Raw genomic sequence first — 13,685 nt, 5'->3', positions numbered from 1 at the left:
TAGTAACAAAGGAAAAACTTGCCAGAATCAATAAAAATACCAGGGAAGGCCCAAAGAGTTAAAGACTTGTAGATTACACCCAACACTGAGGGGGGAGTGCTCATTGGCTAGCTATGGCTTTATAAGCCTGGTTACTTTATATGGAAGCCTTTTAAAAGTATGAAAAATGCAGTAAAGTTTGATACAGGTTCAAATAAATAGGACTGAGCCACACCTGTGCTATTTAACAGTGTGATCTTTGCAGAAAAATCTCTTCCATCTAAAACTCAGTTTTCAGGCCTTTAAAATAAGAACAATGATACCTACCTTGATGAATGGTTATACAATTTAGAGATAATGTATGTACAGAGCCCATCATACAATATGTTCTCAAAATAAAACTACAATTATAGTGCTCACTAATGTGATTATGGTAGAGTCTATTAACATGGCTACAACTGCAATTATGGTATGCAGTCCATTAAGGTCTTAGATTCCTCATATGAACTTTTTGACAACAACTTAAAACTTTTCTAAGTCAATTGAGAAGGAGTGTTAGATAAAAATGCTCACCTTAGCTGACAGTCTTTAATAACATGAGCTAACAGAAAGTTCTAGCTATGCATTTGTTGGCATTCCTCATGTGAGGGAGCTGGGTTGTAACTCAATGGTGGAGCACTTGCCTACCCTGTGGGAGGCCCTGGGTTTAACCCCCAGTATTGCAAAACAAAGTAAGAGGAAACAATAGCCAAAGAGGACTGAGTTTCTTTCTTTCTTTTCTTTTCTTTTTTTTTTTGAATGACAAATTCTCCAAAGGAAGGAATGAATCATCTCCACCGGTGCTAATCCTTCTGGTGCACAATGTAATATTGTACACTCCATGGGCATCTCTGCAAGATAAAAGCCATCCTGGCAGCCTATCATGAAGGTTATCTTCACACTACATTACTGCTGCACTGGTGACAGCATGGTTCTGTAAGCTTTGCTTAAAAAAACAAAAAATCTACTAGGTGAGGTCATATCAACTTTTAAACATAAGTGTTGGAACTGTACATCTAAAAAAGGTTCTCCTGGACCCCTTCCAAGTAATCCTCTTTGGGACTCACTATAATGGTGCTGGCTCCTCAGGATCAGTTGAATACTCTTTTTTACCTTCAGTCAGCGCACTATATTCACAAGAAAATCTGTCTCATTGAGTACAGTTTTTTCCTGATATTTGAAAAAGACGACTTTATATGCTATCATGAAAAATATTTTAACACATTAGTTCAAAGAATCAAAATCATCACCAAATGGTAATCTGTCACCACTGTGGTTGATTATTCAAAAGAATTATCAGTGACTTCAACACACAACTTCGGTGAACTACCCATTCACAGCAGAAGACTCTGTGCTAAGCACTGGGGCTGGGGATGATTAAAATAAAATTCATTTGAAAGAATACAGAGCAATGGCAGTAGTGATGGTAGAGAAGCAATTAACTCAGTTGATGGAATTAAAAAGAATATTGTGGCCATATAAATCCTATCTGTGATTTTTTTTTAAAAAACCCAGTACTTCCTAATCATTCTTCATATAAAACTGCATGAGATCCGGCATGTGAAAACAAACTAGTTTTGGAATCTGGTGCTTGCAGGAGGATAAGTTCCAGGCCAGCTTCAGCAACTTATTTTTATTTCTCAAAATAAAAATAAAAAAGAATGGGGATGTAGCTCAGCCTCCCTGGGCTCAATCTCCAGTACCACGTACACACACACACAAACACACAAACACACACACACACACACACACACACACACACACGAGCAAGTGATCAGAAACACAAAATCGGAGAAGACCTCACTTGGGGCCTTTTTCTATATAAGCCACACTATGACTTAGAAACACCTGGTAGAGAACATGTCACATACCCAAAGGGAGCACCCCCAAGAGTACAAGAATTATTTCCTCAGGCAGTTTCCTGTTATCTTTTCATTGCATTTTTATATCAGGAAAGAGGAGAAAAAAATTACTCAAGGTTGCTGAATTCTCTGTAGATCAGAATAAAGGATTAAAACAGAAGGGATAAGAAACATGTTCCTGGTCACATAGGAGAATGCATAGAGGAAAGAATAAAGAGAATCCATACTCTGCCAGCCTCGGATATGGCAGACTCTGAAGTGGCCCCTTGATCTCAGTCTCTTATCCATGCCTTGGGTAATGCCCTCTTATGACATTCTTATAACCGATAAATTAATGCAAAAATGACAGCACATACATAGTTATATTACATAAGATTACAATGTCTATAATAATACTATAATTCTGCGGCAACTCTCTCTCCCTTGCTGGCTTTGAAAAGCACATTGCATGTTTTGAGCTGCCATATGAGAGAGCCACATGAGGGCAACCTCCAGCTGACAGCAAGAAATTGAAATGTTCAGTCCAAGAACCCACAAAGAGGGCTGGGGATATAGCTCAGTTGATAGAGTGCTTGCCTTGCATGCTCAAGGCCCTAGGTTCAATTCCAGCAAAAAAAAAAAAGAACCCACAAGAAACTGACATCTGACAACTACATAAGCACAGAAGCAAATTCTTCCTCAACCAAGCCTCAAAAAAACAGAATGGTGACCACAGCTGACACAATGACCACAGTCTTGCCTAGGCCCCAGCTGTCATGCCCAGCCTCCTGACTCAGAGGCATGCTGGGGTAACCACTGAATTGATCATGCTTCCAAGTGTGTGCCACTTTTGACTGTTTGGTAGCTACAGATAACTAGTACAGAAGGGAAGTGCATGTCCCTGATGCCTTCCCATGTCCTTCTGACAGAGGACGGGAAAAGATTGGGCAGGACCCTGCCTTGGCATCAGCATGCGTCCTGCTTTCCCATGGTTTCTGGCTGCCCTATACAGGCTCTCTAGACTGAGTCTTGCCATTGGGAGGATATCATCCCTAATATTTAACAACAAAGTAACAATCTTCTATTGGTGATCAGGCTGTGGCCAGCTTCAAAAGCCAAACCCTGACACATTTAGAAGTGCAAGAGAATTTTGAACATTACATGAACTATATACCTTACCCATCATAAAATAATTTCAACAAGAATATGGACATGTGATATGTCAGACTTGAACAGTACTTAAAACACATGTTTGAAAGGATAAGTGAGAGTCAGGCACAGGGGTACACACCTCTAACCCCAGCAACCTGGGAACGTCAGGCAGGTGATCACAAGTTTGAGGTCAAAACAGGCCATTTAATGAAACCTTGTCATAAAATTAGAAGAGCTGGAGATACAGCTCAGTGGGAGAGTGACTAGTACACATACACACAAAAAGATAACTTGGATATTTTATCTATTAGTCATTCTGAGACTTTATAAAAATTAAAACACACTAAATTTTCTTAATATGGGCTCTTTAAAAAACAAACATATAGGGGCTAGGGTTGTGGCTCAGTGGTAGAGCACTTGCCTAGCATGTGTGAGGCACTGGGTTCAATTCTCAGCACCACATATAAATAAATGAATAAAATAAAGGTCCATCAACATCATATATATATATAAACTTTCTGAACAAGAACCTATAGCTTCTACAAATCACCTTAATTAATACCAATTCCTGGCCAGTGTGTCCAGGTAAGACTACCTCACTGACCCAGAGACTTCTTCAACAGGCCATCTTATCATAGGCAGACACTACTGGGGAATCCTCCGTTCACCCTCTGAAAGCTGGAAGACCTCCTCCATCCTCTAGCCCTGGTCTCTATTTGACAGATGATGACACACAGACCCAGAGTTCAAGTGGCCCATTCAGGGCCCATCAGCAGCAGCATATTTCAGGTCTTCTGTTTCCCAGGCCTCTCAATACTGAGCTCTACTAGTCTTGAGGTTTCTTTTTTTTTTAGACAGAGAATTTTTTTAATGTTTATTTATTTTTTTTAGTTTTTCAGTGGACACAACATCTTTATTTTTTTTTTTTTAATTTTTATGTGGTGCTGAGGATCAAACCCAGGGCCCCGCACATGCCAAGCAAGTGTGCTACCACTTGAGCCACATCCCCAGCCCTAGTCTTGAGTTTTAATGCTAGAAATAATGATATCAGCAGTATCAAATATTCTGAGGGGCAAAAATAGGAACTAACTTTTTATGACACTACAAAGCTCCTACTTCTAAAATCTAAGCTTGGTGACAAGAGGAAAAATAACACTGCATAAAACATTCATATTAAATGTTCAATCCATTTTCAAAAGCAATGCACAGTACTTTCTAAGTAAGCTGAGATGTTCCTAAAATAGGTTGCCTTTTCTTATGAATGATTTGCTTCCTTTTTTTTTTTTTTAAATGAATGTTAAGCAGGGAAGAAGAAGGGCTGGCACAGAAACTTATACAAGCAGGTCTCTCCTGCTGCTTTATATCTATTCCTAATTCATCAATCCATTCAACAGACATATAAGGGTATCTATATCCCAAAGTGATGTGGTAGGTGCTGTATAGAGGAAACACATCTGGATATAAACAAACTATTCTTTCTAGTGTTTTCAGCCGGAGTAACCACAGCTAAACAAGCAACCAAGGCAGACAGAACTATTCCCAGTTTAAACTGGAATAGTTTTGGTAGGCTATTAAGGATGCAGACCAGAACTCTCTTTTCTCCTAGAAACTTCTATATTTAAAATAAATAGCAACCTGTTTTTCTGTGTAATGTTTCCAGTAAGGTAGCATCCAGAGTTTTCCAAACAAAGGCTTAAAACACCCCCAGGTCCTGTTATGAACTCTCCCAGCCTAAAAGAAAATTTAATAATAATAATAATAATAATAATAATAATAATAATAGCCTTCCACTCCTTCCTAACAGTTTCCTTCCTAATCCTTTCCTCAGTACCATGAATAAATGAATATGTTTGAAACAAACAAAAAAATGAATAATGGATTATCTTCTCTCAGGTAGACAGCAGTTTTCTCTCAATATAAACTTGGACCTCTACATGTACTATATGACCATCACTTAGACATCATTAACTCTTCCATGTTTTAAATGCATTTGAATGTTTTGACATAATATTGCTATATAACATTAATATTACTAAAGGTAAAAATAGCACAAACTTCTTAGTGCATGCTACATTTCCTTCTACATGCTTCACATGTGAGAATTCACTTAATCTTGATAACAGCACTATGAGGTATCTTACTATCACTATGCTAGTTTTATAGATGAGGAACCTGAGAAAGTTGCTGAGAAAGCAGCACAAACTCTTCAGAAAACAAATCGTGTGAAATGCATGCAATGAGTCCATTCAGCGAAGTGTAAGTGAGAAACCTCCATTTCCCCAGCTTCCTGTTTTCATTTGGAGGACTTTCCAGGAGTCTACTGTTTCATCTTCTCCCACACCTCACCCTAAGGAATAGGGGGAGTTGGGTGCCTGCCCACAATTGGGGTGGATTGCAGGTTGCTCCCTCCATCCTGTGAGGGGGAAATTGGCCTTACCCAAGCATGAAACACCTGAAAACCCACTGGGCCACAGTCCTCCAATCAGCTTTACTCCTAAATCTCCTTTATCGCTAACTTTCATTGGTCTACCCATTGGTCTGAAAATAAGGTGAAAAAGAAGGGTGTGTAACTTCCACCCGTCCAAACTATAACACAATAACACTTAAGTTTCAATTGTAACTCTGGAATTAGAGGTATTAGAGTTACTACCTAAATGGGTGGAAGATCTTTGTGAAAGAAAGATTTAAAAATATATATATTTAAAATATTTTAAATGTTTTTATATGTTAAAAACTATATATATTTATATGTAAATTTTTTAAAGAAAAAAAAGAAACCAAAACTCAAAGGGATATGACAGCATAACTAACCCAGACCAGCAAGGTGCTGCCTCTAACTGGCAAGTGGCATCTAAAACACAAGAGATTCCTCTATTTCTTCATCATGTGTGACCTGAAAACACTGTCTCCTTTCCAGTGAAATAAAATGGACACAGGCAATCTTTTCTGTTGTAACCAATTTAAAGTAGTGGGATTTCCCTAAGAATGCATTCTGTTTTCACAACAGGCAAATGCCTTTAGTAGAGAAAAGTCTGTTTTTGTTTTGAGAAAGGGTCTCCCAAAGTTGCTCAGGCTGGCCTCGAACTGGTCACCCTTCTACTTTAGCCTCCCAAGTAGCTGCAATTCCAAGTGTATGGCATGGCACCCAGAATGCAAAGTCTGTACTTTTACCTTCTACCATAGAAACTGTAGTAACAAAAATATTACTCATAAACTCAGTCATTTAGGAATCCAAATGTCTGTAATTTGTAAATTTAGCACTATATCCATCCCATCTACCTTAAAATGCACTGTTTCTAGCTTAAAAATACATTTAAAAGGGCTTTCATTCAATAATATTGATGTTTTTAATTCAGAAAATTTGAGATTCATGATTTCCTAAACTAATGGTATATAATAAAAATAGTTTCCTTATTGTTATCTGAGCAGAATTTTCAAAATAAAACATAAGCCATATTTTTTTGAAATAAATTTAGAAGTAAAATTTACTTTTCACAAACATATAGATAAAAGAAATCTCATCTAGCACCATTAGCTGCACAGAAAAGAACAAATGAAGATACATTAACATTTAGATGTTTTAATCCTTGCAACAACCCTGAAGCAGACAGGCATCCGCATTTTTTGAAGAAGAACTTGAAATTCAGAAAAGCAACAACAATATGCCTGATGTACATACTTCCTGATGACAGAATTCAACATTAAACACAATTCTTCTATTGGAGCCTAAGTTTGTCCTTTTTCTCTTCCAGGCCACAGTGAACCAAGAAATAATGGGAAAATCCTCTGAGAGTGAGCAAGGATCAAAATTTAAGTGGAGGAGAGTCAAAACCAAGACTGACAGAGATGCAACGTGATACACGGGTCCCTTCTACTTATTAGCACAACCTGTAATAAGAAAGGAGAGAAGAAAGAAAAAAATGAGACCAATGAGATGACAAACTGCAGACTGGCTCTGGAGAAAACAAGAGAAAACAGCAATGAAAGAAAGAAGAAGCACCAAGCAGAACAAAGAAATTATGTGGGGCAGTTGGTTATGGATTATGCCTAGACCAAAGGTCAGCAAATGTTTTCTGTAAAGGACCAGAGAGCAAATATTTTAAGCTTTGCTAGGCGTATAGTATCTTTGCAAATGTTCAACTCTGCCACCAACAAGTGAAAATTGCCAGAGATAATGCTCAAGTGAATGGATATGTCGGTGTTGCAGTAAAATGGCACTGACAAAAACAGATCCAGGCCAGACACAGCCTGCGGGCTATAGTTTTCTGACCCTTGGTCTCCACAGGAAACACATGACATACCAAAAAGATAAAGAGAAAGATGATAGCACCTAAATAAAAAAGTCTGCACACAGCACAGCCATTCAGCTGCCAAGGGCTCCAGGCGTACTGCCATAGGCATCTATGTATGGTGCTCAGCACTGCCCAGTGATTAGGAAGTGAAGTGATACATGGGCTCAGTACTAATGTATCCAAAGTCATCTCCAAGTGGAGCCAATCTGTAAAATATTTTGTCGACTATGACTCACAGAACCGTTAAACCCCGTCCTTAGCACATATTTTACACGGATGGTTATGGGGGGCAAATTACTAATGTTCCAAAAGGAATGAACAAAAGAAAACTGTCACGAACAGAGACAATTCAACAGATCCTGATATCTGTTTCTGACAGATCCTCTGCCTTGAAGACTCTCCTTGGCTTTTCCTGTCCCCCTTTTCTTTTGTAACCTAACTCCTCACTTCGGTACCAATTTTTTTCTCCAAGAAACTACTCCAAAATATCCTGGATAAGGTCCATGCTCCTACCATACATTTCTAGGACAATGAACTTCTCCTTGACTCTCAGTATCCATGTTATTCTTGTTCAATATCTGCTTTCCTGCTAGATGACAGACTTCTAGAACACTGCCCTGTCCAACAGGAACAAACTAGCAGGGAATGAAGAAGTAAATGGAAGGCTTTGGTGTTTCCAAATGGCACTGTGTAGTGACCACATAGGTGGTAGAAACTGGCAAAGTATGATCTTACATAGATTTTACCGATGCCACGATGGGCAAGGAATTAAAGCCATCAGAAGAAGTGAAGTCCAGTTGCCAGTAAGCAGCAAACTACTCCTGGACTTGAACAGTAGGATCAAGCCACCCATTCTCAGGGGGATCCAAATAGAAGTCCTTGAGGAAAAAATGCACTTCTAGTTAATGATGAAACTTATACTTTCCCAGGCCCTAGAATATTCAAAAATATTTGACTACAGAGATTTCAAACAAGATCTGCACAATTTCTTGGCGGGGGGCGGGGGAGTACCAGGGATTGAATTTAGGGGCATTTGACCACTGAGCCACATCGCCAGCCCTATTTTGTATTTTATTTAGAGACAGGATCTCACTGAGTTGCTTAGCACCTCGCTTTTGCTGAGGCTGGCTTTGGACTCAGATTCTCTTGCCTCAGCCTCCTGAGCCGCTGGGATTGTAGGTATGCACCATTATGCCTAGCTAAGATCTGCACAATTTCTTATTGCTAAAAAAGGACACTTTTTTCCTAGCCTTAATCAAATTCCAAAATTATGCAGTGCTTAAATAAATATACACAGTATATACAAATGCACAAACATTCACACACATAAACTATTTGAACAAGAAAGGAAAATGGGTTTATAAAATATACTATGGACCAGTTTTGCACATTAAAACAGAAAATAGCTAAAAAAAATACATTTTCCCCTCTGGTAGTTGTCCCTGGAAGAAAGATTAAGGTTGCAGTAATTTAACTTCCTTCCTTTTTATTTATCAATATTTTCTTCATTTTATGTAATAAATACATTTTTGATAAAAGTTTTAAGTTATTTTAAACAAAAAACTGCTGTTTAGACAGTACTTCAAAGGTATTTAAAAGAAACATCAAATAGAGAGAAAACAAAATAAGGCAATTCTGTTACTCTTCAACATAGCTTTGCTGACAGATTGAAAAAAAAACATGTTTCAACATCCTTAAATGTTTATTTAAATAAATTAATTAAATAAATGTATAGGAAAAAAAGAAGAAATTCTTTAGGAAAAAAAAAGAACCTAGAACTAATCATAATAGCTAAAACTATAAAACATTTACACGAAGATATAGGAATGTGTGTTTGTGACTATGAAGTAGTCAACACACTACAGATAAAAGAATAACTGATAAATTAGACATCATCAAATTTAAAACTTCTGTTTTTTGGAAAGACACAGAAAAAAAATGAAAGTTAACCATCAACTGCAAAATATTCACCAATTTTGCAAAGGCCTTGTATATATAAAGAGCTATTATGATTCAAAAAGAAAGTCACACAACCCAATTTTTAAAATAGCAAAAGATTTGACTTGATGCTCCATACAGGATGACTGGCACATGAATGCATTTTCAACATCATTAGTTGAGGAAATCACAGGACAGAAGACACCATTTTACACCCACTAGAATGCAAATATTAAAAACAATGACAAAAGAAAGAGTGAGCAAAAATTTGGATTATATTGGAGCATCTCACAAATTGCTAACGGGCATGTTAAATTTTATAACCCCTTTGGGGGAAAGTCTTGACAATATGAGGAAATTAAATATACACTTCCTTACTGATATACTCCCAAGTATTTATCCAAAAGAAATGAAAACATGTTCACAAGACTTATATAAAAAATGTTTACAATAAATACCATATTCATAATGACAAAAAAAAAACCGATAGCCTACCCAAATGTTCATCAACAGGGGAATAAATAAATTCATACAATGGAATACTACTCAGAAACATAAAGGAACAACTTATTTGTACATTCAACAGCAAGTATGAATCTCAAAAACACTAGGTGGAGCAGAAGTAGCCAGACATTTAAGAGTACACTCAGTAGAAGGCTATACATCTGATGTGCTCCAAGAGGCAACATCTGTAATAGAATCACATTAATTAGCATGTGTGTCTGGGAGGGACAACTGGCTGGAAATGAGCATATAAAAACTTTCTGAGGCCATAGACACATTCTATCTTGAAAGAGAAGTGTTCAGTTCCAATTGGTACAATGTTTAGCATATAAATGAAACCAAGATTTAAAATCAGATCACAGAAAAAGGTCTTTGAATGAATTCTGGAAAAGATGTAGCCTCTCACAGGTCAAATTTGGTTTTCTTGTCACCTTGGGGTAGAATTTCTAAAACCTCAAACAGAGAGGATATGTGCTTAATTGGCTCATTTTATTGGTGAAATACACATACAATCAAAGCAAATGAAAAAAGTATCATCTGATTTCTGTCAAAATTCTCTTTAAACAGAGAAATTAAGAGATCTGTCCTGTAGATTTTAATTTTGTTTATCCCATTAACAAAAGGTCATTTTTTACAATACAAGAGCAAAGAAACTCAAGAAGAAGAAAAAGTATAAAATGTAAATCCAAAGGTTTTAGTATTATTTTAATTCTACAATATTTATAAATTTCTATTGCATGCCAGATAACACAAAGATCACTAGAGAAATAAAAAAGAGAAAGTTAGAAATGGCTGTTGAGGAGCTCATAGTCTAGTAAAAGACACACACACATGTATATACATACATGCATACACATATACATATACACTTACATATACATACATACACACAATTACCTTAAGGTGTAAATAAGGACTGGGGGTGTAGCTCAGTGGTAAAGTACTTACTCAGCATGCAAAGGCCCTGAGTTCTATTCCCAGCACCACACACACACACACACCAAAAAAAAAAAAAAAAAAAAAAAATCTAAAAAAATGTTCTTGAAAATAAATTTAAGACCTCACTAGGAAAAATGTATCACTTTTCTTCTCTCCAAAATCACACATTTAATATTGATGAATAACAGGTAAAAAGCAAACATAATGAATTTAGCTATTCTTTTTCTAAGGGCACAAACATTTTTAAAAAGAAAAATTTATTTTAGTAACTATTTCCATATTCCCATGCTCTCAGCTTCAGGGAGAAGAACTTATATTCCTTTTTCTTCTTCTTAATTATTTTTCATTGACAACTAAAAAGTACACATAATTATCATGCACAAAGCCTCGTTTTGACATACCTAGCTGAGCACCATGGAACAGGTGCATTGAGCTAATAAACATATGCATTACTCACACAATTATTTTGTTGTAAGAATACTTAAAATCTATTCTCTTAGCAGTTTTCAGAAATATATTATTAACTACAGTCGCCATGCTGTACTGCCCATAATACTTTTTAAAGAACATCATTCTTCCCACAGGAAACAATCTCAGGCAACTGTGTCTTACACCACTTTTCCACACCTTGCACACCGTCCCACAGCTGGTTCCATAGGCTCCTGTGCACAGTAAATCTGAAAGCTGCTCAGGGAACTGTAGTATGGGGCTCAAAATGAAGAAAGAGGATGTGTTGATTCTCACTCAGGGAATCTCAACTGTGCCTTTCCTCTTCCATCCTTTCCTGAGTCCACTTTTGCCCCACTATTCTACTTAAAAACCACTCATTTGAATATCAACAATGACCTTCAAATCTGCTGGAGCTGATGGTCAGTTCTCACTCAACATCCCTGACTAGCAACACTTCTCTTGGCTTTCAGAACACCACATACTTTATCCTTTCTTTTTCAGCACTTCCTTCTTACTGTGTTGGGGGTCTTCCTTATCTCCACAATTGCCCCCCAATCTCAGCTATGTATAATATCATTATAAATTCATAGAAGGCTCAACACCAAGAGTGAACTCTAACATAAACAAAAGATTTTTGGAGATACAGATGAGTCAGTGTAAGTTCATCAGTTCTAACAAATGTACCACCATAGTAGGGAATGGTAAGAAATATCTGGGGGCAAGGATAGATGGCAATCTCTGAGCTTTCTATTCAATTTTGTCATGAACATGAAACTGCTCTAAAGAATGGAGTCTATTTAAAAATACACCTCCTCCCCAAATAAAGGCTGTGAAAGAAAGGACCCAAACAACTGCTGTTGTACAGTACCACTACAAAAGTCAGGGAACTAAATGATTACCAAATATTTATTTCTAATGTTAGTATTTAAAACTCACTCAAAATATACAAACATTGTTGGGAGTGATTCTCATGAAGGTCACCTCAGTAAATTTAGTACAATCTTACACTGTGACTGAAATCATTTTTCACACGTACACAACAACAACAACAAGAAACAAACCATTCAAAGGAAATGGTTTCATCTAGGATGAACTTTCAGCCTTCACACTAACTTTTCAGTCATTCTCAGAAACTGGTTCCTAGAGATAAATGGCACTGTAAGATTTATATTTAACCAGATTCTTACTGCTGAAATTCAGTGAGCATGCCTAGAAAACCCACACAGCACAATGTACTTTGGTCAGGATTATTAGTATGAACATCAGGGTCAGTTAATGGTGATCAAGATCAAAATCACAACACCAAGAACAGCAAATTCAATAGCGATTATTTTATCTAAAAATAATTTAAAATCATTTTTTCTTCATTCTGGCTGAGAAAGAAAAGAGGCATACATGGACTCAATTCACCAGAAACACCCACATTCAGCCAATGGTCATTAGTCACAGGTCAAGCACTGGCCCACCTGGAGGAAATGTGAGAAGTGAGGAAGAGACACTCAGTACAAGGCCCTAACCAGGAAGTACTGGGTTTATAGCCCATGTGAAACCTTCACTCAATACATTACTAATTTACTGTTTCATTATTCAGACTTTAAAGTGACCCGCTGTCACGACCCTAGTGAAGTCACCCTCTTGTAGGCTCCACCTGCGCAACAATAACAAAGAGGCCCTTGCCTCTAGAGAAAAAATACCCCGTCTTTTGCTGTCATATACTGTTCCTTCTACTACTGTAGTAGTTCCTGCAAAGTTGAGTTTTTTAAAGTCATATATATAAAACAAGAATAGAGTTTGTGTGTGACACAATAACACCCACTGTTCTGTATGATTAACATGCCCCAATTAAAAAAAAAGTTTCATATATAAAACAAGAACACAGGAATTTTTAAAGTAAAACATTATAATTTTAAGAGAGAAAAAAAGAAAAGCAGGAAGGGTAGTTCCTATAAGTTACTTTTTAACTTCGAGTCTTGGAGAAGGTGGTCATAATTTTGAGGTTTCAGTATCTGAGCAGAGAAAACCAATCTACCTACCTACCTACCTATCTACCATTTTTCTTGAGAGAAATCTGCAGTGCCCATGATGATGGGCATGACACATTTTGCTAGGAGCTTGAAAGCCTCCTCAGATGAACAAAAGTTTCCTTCCAGAGTAGCCAGGGTAGTAAAGAGAGTGCAGGCTTTGTCTGTGACAGATCTAGTTTTGAAATAGCTCATCCAAAGTGTAGCTTGTACAAATAGCTTGGAGCAGGCTGAGCTCATATTTCTTGCAAAGTAACAAAAGCAACAAGGCCTCTGTACTTAACTGTCCTCCTGCCTAGGATGCTCCAACCTGATATAGCAGCCTCATCTCTCCAACTCTGCCACAACCTCACTTAGATAATCACTTCTCTCTGAGGCCTTCCCTGGCCTCCCTACTTTGCATCAAAGTGTCTGTGAGCATGTGTGTAATGTGTATTTGTGTGTATGTATGCAACATTCATACTCACATACTGTCCATCTACTTCCCCCACACACACCCCCGCCCCACAGAATCCTGATCAGGACATTTA

General features: G+C 37.3%; 1 protein-coding gene across 3 annotated transcripts in view; it reads right to left on the bottom strand.

Annotated features, from left to right (window-relative positions):
• The window catches only part of Sgms1 (sphingomyelin synthase 1), a 258,044-nt gene that overhangs the window by 113,583 nt on the left and 130,776 nt on the right, over nt 1-13,685 (bottom strand). The gene's annotated exons all lie outside the window — the stretch shown is intronic.

This window comes from Urocitellus parryii, chromosome 5 (assembly GCF_045843805.1).
Source record: "Urocitellus parryii isolate mUroPar1 chromosome 5, mUroPar1.hap1, whole genome shotgun sequence".
In the NCBI taxonomy this organism is placed as follows: Eukaryota; Metazoa; Chordata; class Mammalia; order Rodentia; family Sciuridae; genus Urocitellus; species Urocitellus parryii.
This window is presented reverse-complemented; position numbering and strand designations above follow the sequence as displayed.